The sequence below is a fragment of the Crocodylus siamensis genome, unplaced genomic scaffold (genome assembly GCF_052110815.1).
Source record: "Crocodylus siamensis isolate JL-2025a unplaced genomic scaffold, ASM5211081v1 HiC_scaffold_576, whole genome shotgun sequence".
Classification (NCBI taxonomy): Eukaryota; Metazoa; Chordata; order Crocodylia; family Crocodylidae; genus Crocodylus; species Crocodylus siamensis.
In genome coordinates this window covers 1-11,796 of record NW_028324984.1, presented here as the reverse complement: position 1 = coordinate 11,796, position 11,796 = coordinate 1, and the positions used below count along the sequence as shown (strand labels likewise).

The 11,796-nt window shown below is 47.0% G+C and overlaps 1 long non-coding RNA gene across 2 annotated transcripts; it reads left to right on the top strand.

The window, feature by feature from the left end:
• Positions 1-1,335: 1,335 nt before the first annotated feature.
• Positions 1,336-11,717, top strand: LOC149851657 (uncharacterized). 2 transcript variants are annotated; one of them, XR_016439604.1, is made up of 4 exons: positions 1,336-4,014; positions 5,821-5,949; positions 8,443-8,501; positions 10,339-11,717. It is a non-coding gene; the product is annotated as an uncharacterized LOC149851657 (long non-coding RNA). The 2 variants fall into 2 exon arrangements; XR_016439605.1 differs by lacking the exon at positions 5,821-5,949.
• The last annotated feature ends 79 nt before the right edge of the window (positions 11,718-11,796 follow it).

Sequence of the window (11,796 nt, the reverse complement as noted above, 5' to 3'; positions counted from 1 at the left end):
GTTAAATCACAGACTGAAATTATTTAGAAATAGAAAACCTGGTCCAAATGATTTCTCAAGGGTTCTCTAGAAATGACAGATATTACTACCCAGTACCAATTTCTATAATTTTGGGCCAATATATCATGCCTAGACTCTGTGCCTCAATTTCCCCATCTATAAATTAAAGATACATCCAGATATATACCTCTTTCAAGATCTGAGGAAAAGTGCTATATAAAACCATATTATTGTTATTAGGACTATTACCATTTGAAATAAAAATACAACTCATATTTGTTTGTATAATCATACTGCCTAGAAGCCCTATTCATGGACCTGCAATACAGGTTCCTATTCAACATGGTCAGTTATATATACAATGTGGCCCTTTTTCATTAATACCAATATAAAATCTAGATGACAAAAACAAAGGGATTTACTGTTATGATTTGAATGGACTACACAAAATTGATCTGGAAAAAGTTGTAGTGAGCACTGCAGGTCCAGAACTGGAAATAGTTCAGCTCCAGGAGAAACAGGTTCCACTGTTTCTACTTCTATTGTGACTATTACTTTAGAAATAATACTACCAGTATTTGTGTTACTTTCATAAATAATGCTGCTGTGCATCACTACTGCTGTGTCTTCTCCCAGACTGATCATCACTAGCAACTCACTAGTTATAGGAATCTCTCTCTCAGTTCTTCATTACCATTCATTGGTGCAGCAGTCCATTTGGTTGCAGAAGAGGTCAGAAATTCAGCAGAGCTACAGGAGACTAGAAATAAATGGTTTGTGCTCCAATCTCAGCATAAATCATAGCTGACTGCTCTCACATTGTGTACAACTGATGTATGTCAGCTTGTTGTTTTATATGGCATTGATTTCTGAACCACCTGTTTTCTAATGCCACTTAGAATGATCCTGGGTATGACTGTAAGCTACATCCAACTGGAAGGCTTGGTGGCAATGTGATGCGTCTACTTGTGTTGGGATAGCTCCTATAAAATAACGTAATGTTAGAACCTTTAGAGGAAGGGAAGTGTAGCTCAGGTGTACACAGTTTTGTACTTCCCTCTCCAATTGAGGGAATTATCAGCAAGGCAGTGTGCTGTGGAGGGACACAACAGCCCACTGGCTGCCTCCGTCCCCTGTAGTCAGGTCCACTCAATCAATTACTTAACTATATACAGATTTATTATTACAACTAAACCATTAAAGGGTAAGGACATAGATTATATGTATATATACAAATTTACAAAACAATAAACCCTATTATATAAAAACCCTATTGTATACACACACACACACACACGTATGCACACACAGAGTTATCATTTAAAATACAGATGAACAATAGAACAAACCAGACCAAAGGATATTGATTGGGCAACCTTATAACTCTATTCTTATACAGATTATTATTTCAAATTATTCAAATAAACTGTAAGGTACAGTCCACAAACAATCAGCAGTCCTTAGACTACCTGGGTGCCCTCCAGGGCAGGGGCCCCACTCCCAAGGTACCACTACAGGAAAGGAGGTGGGAGGAAAGAAAAAGGAGAGGAAGACCCCAAAGGCTCCTAAGCTTCCCTGCTATCACCCAGGAGCGGCCCACCCCACATGGTGCCCCTTCACAACCCTCGGGGGGTCCCTCCCCTGTGGGGACCCTCTCTCCAGGGTAACATACTACTCCACAGTCCCGGAGGGTTGCCTCTTGTTCTCCAGGTCAAGCTCTGTTCCCTGCTGGGTTTTCCTTCTGCCTGACTCTGCTGCCGCCGTCCTGGCTTAGGGCCACATGCACCGCTACGTGTAGTGGGTGCTTCAGCTTGTGCTAGGGGTTGGAGGCCTAGACAGCCTTGTGCAGCACCAGGGCTCAGTCTGTTCCCGGACCCTCTGGGAAGCATTGTCTGCACTGAGCTGCTGCCTCGTGTCAGCAGCTGTAGACCTGAGCCACCTCAAGTAGCTCCCAGGGTCTCTCACCCTCTGTGCAGCACCTCCTGCACCGACCTCCCAGCCTCATTCTGGGGGTTGAGGACTGAGCTGCCCCAGGGGCTCCAAAGATCCTGCTCCATGCACCAGCCTGTGCACTGTATCTCTGGCCGCACACCAGAGGTCGCAGACCTGAGCCGCCTCCCACAGCTCCCAGGCTCTGGATGCCATGCGCCACACTGCGCACCAAGAGCCTAACTGCTGGAGCTGTGCCACGCTCCCCGCTGATAGAAGTCTTCAGGGGCTCTTCCTGGGCTACTGCTTCACCCTGCTGAGCAGCTCTTCTAAACCCTGCTCTTCTCTCTTCTCTGTCCCTGACACATCTGCCCCTCGTGCTGGGCACGCGGCTCCTTTTATACACTCCAGGGCTCCGCCCCTGAAGTCTTCCAGACCTGACAGTTTGCAGTCTTCAATCAGGTCCGGGAGAGCTCTTCTCCCCCTCCCCTCAGGAAAGGGGTGTCATGTTATTTCTCTTGCTGCCTCCTGATTGGTGGATGGGCTCCACCAATCAAAACAGCAGGATCTCAAGTCTGGGACTCAACCCAAGCTCTGAAAGGTAAGCCTGCTACACGAGTACAGGATGCCTCAAAACCCTACCCCCCACTGTCCTGTGGGTACTTCTTGGTTGGAAAAAGGTTAAGGGACATCACCCTGACAGAAATGTGCCCTCGCTGAGGCATTAGGCAGTCAACAGTTTTTATCTGTTGCTCTCTGGCAGAAGCTAAAGCTGTCAAGACACTGAACATCTGGACTTGTCTGGCCTTTGGTCTCTGTCTCAATGGTCTAAAGGGGCATAGTAGGTCAAAGGCAGCCTCCACTCTTCCATACTCTTGCTTAGGTGTACATGCTAAAGGACTTGGTATGATGGTTGCATAGACCTCTTGTGCGTATACCACAATCCAGAGGATCGACAATTGCCAAGATACAAATTTAATAGAAAGATTCAGTAACCCAAATACTGCGTATTTCTCAAGGCTGTCCTGTATGTTTAGATGTCTGATAGTAGGGGTTTCTGTTAAATTGGGGGCCTCAAACTCATCATGCCCCATGGGCCAGATGAGTGTTGCAGGGCCAGTCTGCAGGTTGAATTAGGCCAAGAGACCAGCCCTGTGTATGAGATCAGTGCATGGGGCTGGTCCAGTGTGGGAAGTATGTACAATGTCTGCCCCATACCAGCCATGTGTGCTACATGCAGTGTATGTGTTGTCCCCAGCCCCACAGTGCTGGGGTCAGTGCATAGTGCATAAACTGGCACTGTGTACCATGTGCTGCTTGCTGCACACTGGCTGGGCTGGAGCAGAGTACATGTGGTATGTGGGTCCAGTCCAGCACCACTGGCTAGATGATAGGCAACTGCAAGCCAGATCCAGCCTACAAATGATATCACCAACACCCATATATTAAATAATTCAGAGAACATCTTTGTGGGGGAGAAAGACAAAACAAGTTTCACTCTGTGTGAAGAAGTTCCTCAGCTCACCAGCTGAGACCCTGTCTCTGCCTGATCTTTGCAGCACTTTTCCCTGACAGAGCAGGAGCTTTGTGATGCTCATTTTGTTTGAAACCATGGACAGAGGTAGCTTTCTTAATGGGTGAGAATAATTTGAATAGGCATTTCTGAAAAAGGCAGTGTGGCAGGATCAGCAGAGAGGTGGCTGATAACTTGAAGAGCTTCTACAGCTAAGAGATCAGACACATGTAAAAAATGATACCTATCTCCACCAGAACTTAATTTAGATTTGGCTGCCACAAATTATTGGAGTAACTTCTCCCTCGGGGGGTGTGTGTGTGTGTGTGTGTGTGTGTGTGAACACCCAAGACAATTGTAACAGGTTGTATGAAATGTCTGTGGGGCTACATTGTTGTTTTCCATGGGAAAAGTGATAGAATATGGCCCAGACTGCTAGATAAAATGCTTTACTAATTTAAAGGCTTGTCGGGGGAAGGGGAAGATGAAGCGAAGGAAACATCAGACTGCCAGACCAAACAACACCCACAACTACAGCCCAGCCCAGCCCAACGAGCGAAATGAGTGAACAGGTAAGCGATAGGGGCCAGGGCAACACTGGGACTAGGGGGCCAGTACACACATCCACAGGAGGCCTCAAATGCCTCTACACAAACGCTCGTAGTATGGGAAACAAGCAGGAGGAACTCACCCTCCTGCTGGCTGACACCAGCCCAGACATAGTGGGGACCATGGAAACATGGTGGGACTTAACGCATGACTGGGCGGTGAATGTCAAGGGCTATAGGCTGTACAGGAGGGACAAGATAGGAAGGAGAGGTGGGGACGTGGCACTCTACATCAAGGAGGAATACACATCCTCGTCAATTAGCAAGGAGTCAGAGGAGGGGCACTCTGAGGTGCTTTGGGTTAGAATACAAGGCAGTGGAGGGGAAAGAGACTTAACGGTGGGGGCCTACTACAGACCTCCCAACCAGGGAGAAGAGCTTGACCAGGAATTCTTAGGTCAGCTCACAGAGGTAGTGAAGGGTAAGGATGTGGTAGTCATGGGGGACCTGAACTTCCCGCACATCTGAAGTTCTTTATTTGAAGGACTGGCTTAGGAGCTTGTCCCGGGGACAGCGAGAGGAGGGACCAGGAAGCCCCGCCTGCAAAGTGCAACACAGAAAAGAACATGAAAATAAAAAAAGAAATACAAAACAAACCACTTATCTGCAGGGGGAGTGACTCCGGAAGAGCGAGAAGAGCCTGCGTGGTTTACAAGCCGCACCTTTATACGTTTAAAGCTGGCGGGTGACGTCATGGGGATGCACCAGCTGACAAAGATAAAAGCGGCCACCGGCAGAAAGGCAGGGCAAGCTAGTGAGGAGGCCGAGGCTCTATGTGCTGGCAACAGACAGAGCCAGCGCGAATGAGGATCACCCGGTTGACAGGTGGCAGCAGAAGCTGCAAGGACTCTTTCCACCATGGTGCCGAAATCGAGCCCCAGAAGGGGAGGAGCATCTGGGTGCTCTGGGGGGAGCACGGCAGTGGAAACACTGACTGGCGGCATGGCGGGAACAGTGACCCAGAGGAAAGGCTGAGGCAAACCCCGAGGGAGCAGAAGCTTCCCTGCCCAGTTGCTCCCAGGTACCAGGTTGGGGAACTGGGCTGGGGACGGAAAGGGAAGGTGAACCCTGAGGGACTAGCATCAAAGGAGCACTGCCAAGGGTAGACAGGAGGGCTGGGAGAGCCGGCCAGTAAAACGCTGGACTGGAAGACCCTTTTGGGTTGTTGTTTTTTTTTCTCTCTTCTTTTCTACATTTTGTTTTCTTTACCCCTGCCTGACAGGGGCACCCACACTGGCCCCAGGAGTAGAGCTGACCAGCTCAAGCGGGTCCCAGGCCTAGGGTCTGAGCTGACCAATCATCCTTCCCCAAGGAGCAAGGGGGGATACAGTCTGAGGCACCAGGAAGCAACAAATTCCATAAAGCACTTCCAAGGACCATCCACACTGGAGGGGCGGTCATTTCAAGACCAGGCATCCCACCAGAGGCTGGCGTAAGGTTGGGGTGTAGGGGAGGTGGAGCCCCATGAACAACCCTGCTTCACTCCACTCTTCATCTCAAACCTGTTAGAGGCTGATCCATCAACCTGAACCATGCACTGCATGGTCTCATGGAAGAAGAGTATCATGCTGAGTAATGTTGTGGGGCATCCAATCTTTACCAAGACCTTGAACAAATCTGCTCTGCTGACACTGTCGAAGGCTTTTGTCAGGTCACAAATGCTGCATACAACAGCTTATTTTGTTCTCTGCATTTCTCTTGAAGTTGGCATAAGGAGACTATCATGTCCACTGTTGATCTCTCTGCTTTGAATTCACACCATAATTCCAGGTAGATGTGGTCAGCAGGTTCTCGCAAGCATTTCAGGATGACTCTGGCAAAAGCCTTGCCTGTGATGCTGAAGAGAGAGATGCCTCTATAGTTGATGCAGAGCCTCAGCTGGAAATCCATCCTCCCCTGGTACTTTTCCATTTTCTAGAGAGTCTAAGGCCTTGCTAAGTTCTTTGGCTGTAGGTTCTTTGTCTAGCTGTGCCAATATGTGCAAGTAGGAAATGACTGCACAGTAACTGGAGTTACTGCATAGTCCCATTCTTGCATGGTTATTTTTAGCTGCTCAAGCACAGTAGCATTGCCATCAAGGTTTGTGCTCTGCAATGTTATGTCACTGTAGCAAAAAGCTATGTTGCAGTACTCATTGCTACGGTGATGTAGCATCTTGTGTACACGCACCCAGTGATTTTTACTTTGCCATCTCAAGAGTTGAGGGCAGTGACTTTAGTGACAGCTGGGCCAAGAGCTTTCTTCCAGGGCTGTGCAAAATTTTGCCGGGTGTTTTGTTTCAAAGCTGTTTCCATGCATTTTGAGCTCAAAACAGTGAAATCAAAACAAAATGAAAGGCTTCTAAATGAAATGAGGGCACTCAAAACATTTCAAAAGTTTTGAAACATTTTGAGTTTCAAAGCCAGGCTTATTTGGCTTCAACGCCAGTCCCAGGCAGCAGCAGCAGCCTCCTCTCATCCAGCACGCAGACCCGGGAGCTGTGCCCCTGGGAGGACTGCAGGACTGTGCCAGACTCTCCCAGGGGTGCAGGCCCTTTGGATCTGCATGTTGGATGACAGGAGGCTGCCTCTGCCACCTGGGACCAGCGGCAGCATCAATCTTCCCCGGTGCTGATCGTGGGTTGTGCCCAGTGCCAGTGGCAGCCTCCTCTCATCCAGAGCACAGATCCGGGTGCCCACACCCTGAGGAGGGCTTCAGGGCTGTTCTGGGCTCCTCCTGGGGCTGTGGGCCCCCAGATCTGTGTGCCGGAGGAGAGGAGGTTGCCGCTGCTGGCAAGAGTCAGGAATTTTGCTTTGAATGGTTTGAGGTACAGTTTCCCAGAAACCTCTGCATCTATCTCTGTGAAACTTGGCACACTTCATGCCCTCAGAAAGGGCTACCGTTCCCGCAATTTTCATCTAAATCAGGCAGGAAATGACAATGTTTTAGGCATTTTCATGATTCCCCATTATAGCCTATGGGTGAAACATCAAAACGCGTCAAAAAAGCAAAACGGTTTTGATGAAACTAAACGGAACAGTGCTTTGAAATGAAATTAAAAAATGAAAACACTGTCCCTTTGAAACTGGGAAATGGAAATCAAAACAAAACAGTGCTGTTTCGCACCACCCTACTTTCTTCAGACTGTCATACATAACTTGTAGGTTTCCCGTGTGTGAGGCAAACTGTATCTCTTAACATAGGTCAGTCCAGTACTGGTTTGCTCAGCATCTGGTTGTTTTCTGTACCATTGCCCAGGCATGCTTCAGCTTAGCCTAGGAACTACGTGTTGGGTTCTGGTTGTGTTTCAGAGGGCATGTCTACATGAGACGCTAACTGTGCAGTAGTCTAATTCTACTGCACATTAGCATACAGGGCAAAAAACATGCTAATAAATGATGCACAATAGTATTAGGCTACTGCACAGTTAGTGTCACTAAAAATCTGTGTGCTGGTGTTACTGCGCAGCATTGATTTAGTACTTGGTTATACAAGGAGCATGTGGATAACCTCGAGATGGTCCAGAGAAGGGCCACTCACATGGTTAAGGGTTTACAGCCCAAGCCCCATGAGAGGAGACTAAGGGACCTGGACGGACCTCTTCAGCCTCCACAAGAGAAGGCTGAGAGGTGATCTCGTGGCCGCCTACAAATTAATTGGGGGGATGTAGCAAGGGATCGGAGGTGCTCCGATTAGGGTGCACAAAACTAATAAACTCTTCAGCAGGGTAGTGGAGTTTTTTTGTGTACAGCAATGCATGTGTAGATGCTGACTGGCTGGCACAAGGATGTTTTAGTGCCAGGGCTGCCTGTCACCTATCCCCTCACTGCTCTTGTGCCCCAGCCAGCCCCTCAGCACCATATTAAGCCTAGTCAGAGCAGCCCTGGGCTGGCAGGCTGACCCCTAGGGCCCCTTGCCAGCCAGGGCTGCTCCACCCAGGGCTCTATGTGCTGTGCATGAACAAACTCTGGAGCTAACTGCTCCACAGTTATTTGCTCCTGGGTGCACATTCAAATGGTGCACCTCGGAGCAAAAAGCCTGGAGTTTATTCATATGCACTAACTGCACATGTAGGCCGCCCACAGACTAACTAAACCCAAGATGCATAAACTTTCATAAGCAGCAGTTTACTTCATCAGATGCTTATGAAAGTGTATGTATCTTCAATTTAGTTAGTCTATGAGATGCAAATCCACTATGCCTTCTGCCGGACTTCAGCCTAGCATAGTAAACTACATCCCTCTGCATTAGTGGAAAAGACAATTTAAAAGATCAATCAGTATTAGGATGATCTGCATATAATATTATTTAATTAATGACCACTAGGTGGTCCTTAAATCACATCTTACTAATAGCAAGACCATCAGATTTTATGTTATGTTCTAATTCCTAGTTTTTTTTTCCTTTTACTAGAGAAAAGAAGTGTCTCCTGTTATACCATCAAACCACATTGCAATGTGCTTATTACCAAGGTAGAATTGATTTCTAAATACATTTTTATAAATTAGAACGGTTTTGTCACTGATGGTCAAATGAATACAATATTTAACTTTTTTTCATAGTACATGAAAATAGCACAGACCTCTGGATCTCATGAAGGTCTTGCTGTTCTTTCTGTAGCGGTCTACCTCATGTAAAGTAGATCTTTAGCTGGTGAGCAGTTCAGCAGAAGTCTGCCAGGCTGCTCACAAACTAAGTGATCTACTTGATAGGGTGGTAGATTCTAGTCCTTTGCCTCTAAGGGTCTGAGAAATGTCAGCTGTTACCATAATGGCTTCAATCTAACAGATTTTTTTAAGGATACAATTATAAACACCACTCCCCCATCCTACATGTCGGAAGACAGGTGCACTCCCTGCAGATGGTTCTGCTCAAATGATATCCAAAACATTTACCTGCAAAAAAGCCAACTTTCAGTAAGACAAAGGCAAATTCAGGAGTACACACAGAATATCAAGTGACAGAGGCATACCTAGCAGTTTGGTGCCCTGGATGGGGTGAGGAGAGGAGGGAATAGAGGGGTGGGGGGCAAGGGGCAACTGCTGCTGTTGCTGCAGGACAGGACCTCAACTCTGTAGCTGCAGAGGCACAGGCTCCCTGCAGGACAGTGCTGCTCCCCTGTGTACAATGTTTGTAAGTTCTACTTAAGCAGAAACATCAAGGAAAGTTAAAAATCAGACATACTATAGAATGCAACCTTTATGTAACGTTGTGCCCCAGAGACAAAAAAGCAACCCTCACCATAACAATGGCATACACGGCACAATCACATCACCTATGATGCTGATCCTGCTGACTACCACTTGTCATGACTAATCCCTAGCAAAATGAAAGCCTGCCATGAAAATTTCCATCTGGAGCAGAGACTATTTTGGTATCTTGCAAGTATAATAGTGTTAGAGGTGCAGTAGGAGACATTCATAGCCAAGGCTGGAGTCTCCAGGATATCATTCTCAGCCTTAGACAAGAAGAAGGGCTGCCCAAGTGGTTGATCAGTCCTCAAAACCCACTCCTCCACCTGGATGAAGATTTTTTTTTCTAAGTGCAAACAGCTAAATGGTCAGGCCATATTCTCGGTTTTCTACAAGCCAGGGATATGAGCCTCCTTTCTTAAAAAGAAGTATTTTAAGTAGCTTTGTGCAAAGATACACAGAAAAGATTAGTTATTCCTCAACTGGCTAAGTAGGATAAAACAACCTTTATTTTCAGAGGCCATCTCAAACACTGAATTGTCGACTATTTTGTATATTTTACTCAGCAGCAATGAGACATTTCAACATACTGCCAATATGCATCATTTTTCCCCAAGAGAGACCACTTCGTAGAGCTGAATTATCCATTTATGCTTAACTTGTTCTCCTTTTGGCTTCTCTGCTTTGATTGCTAATAAGAGTGTTAATTATCATCAGTTATGAGGAAAACCTCTGAATAGACACTTTTACATTAGAACTTGGACTGAAATAGCCTGATCTTTTCATACATGCCACTGAGCAGTTGTCAGACAGTAACAATATTTATCACTGGTAATATGTGGCACATCATAATAGCCTGAAGATGAAAGCAGTAGATCGATTTATCAATCCGATAAGCATGAGCCTTCCATTCATATCTGTTTTACCCATCACACAACACACGAGTGGAGAGTCATGACACTTATTTGATTGCTAGAGAAAGGGTTCTTGAAAGAAAGACAAATAAAACCAGATCTTGTTTTACAGTTCCTTAAGGGATCTTAAGAAGATGTATACACATTTTAGCCAAGAAATACAGATATATATTGACTGACAGTGCCAATTTTTGTTTCCTTAGAAAGCAAGTGTGGCGACCAAGTTGACTGATCACGGTCTGGGCTGACACGATCGAGCACGTGGGGGCTAGCGGCGAGGAGTCAGGCGGTTAATACTCGTATGGTTGCAAAAACTTTTTTATTTTTCTTTTACTTACGCCACCAGGTAACGGTAGTGTAGCGCAGGTCAAGCTTGGTTACAAAGACAGCTGTAAAACGAACTAATCGGTAGTAAGTGGACGGAGACGAATGAGTTGTTGGTCGGAACGAAGTCGAGCATGCGAGGGTGGGGTACGCTGGGAGACAGCGGTGGCGGGGAGACGATCACAAGCAGCCAGCCTGTGAGGTAGCTCTGGGCTCATGCGAACCGGGTTTCTGCGAGAGCTGGTCTCCGCCTTGGGCGGAAACTCGCTGGCTTAAATACTTTCCTGGTAGCCAATCATACGGTTCCCTTTTTGGAAAGTTCTAGTCAGATTACATAATGCCTAGTGCATGACTGGCCATGCATGCTTTGCCAATTCAAATACCTTACTCAAATTACGTACTGACCACATGTGGGGCACGTTTGGACATGCGTGCTCACTTTAGGGGCTGTCCACTTGCATGCTCGCACTAGTTTCTTTTAACTCTGTGTTATCAGCATCCTTTTCAATTCTGGTTCAGACAGCAACCCTCCAACAGCTTCATGGCTGCATTTACCACCACAGCCTGCATTTCTGCCCCCATTTCCGTGCAGTAACTTGGAATCATGCAATTTACACCACAGTGCATGCCTTTGGATCTGAATCCAGCTTAGAAACCCTCAGGCTCACCACACCTGCACCTAACTTTTAGATTTCCATAGATTTCATTGACATTAGGGCTGGAAGGGACCTCAGAAGATCATCGAGTCCAGCCCCCTGCCCCAGGGCAGGAAGTCAGCTGGGGTCAGAGGATCCCAGCAAGATAAACATCCAAATTTCTCTTGAAGGTGTTCAAAGTAGGTGCTTGAACCACCTCCGGCGGCAGGCTGTTCCAGACCTTGGGGGGGCTCAGACTGTAAAGAAGTTCTTCCTTATGTCCAGCCTGAAAAGGTCCTGCAGGAGTTTGTGACAGTTTGACCTTGTCATCCCTTGGGGTGCTCTGGTGAGCAGATGTTCCCCCAGATCCTGGTGAACACCCCTGATAAACTTATAGGTGGCCACCAGATCACCCCTGAGCCTGCTCTTTTCCAGGCTGAAGAGTCCCATGTCTCTCAGCCTATCATCGTAAGGTCTGTTTTCCTGACCTCTGATCATGCACATGGCTCTTCTCTGGACTCTCTCAAGCTTCTGCACATCCTTTTTGAATTGTGGAGCCCAAAACTGGATACAATACTCCAGCGGCAGCCTCACCAAGGCCGAGTACAAGGGGAGAATAACATCCTGGGATTTGCTTGAGAAGCATCTATGGATGCAAGCCAGCGTCTTGCTCGCTTTATTAGCTGCAGCATCACATTGAAG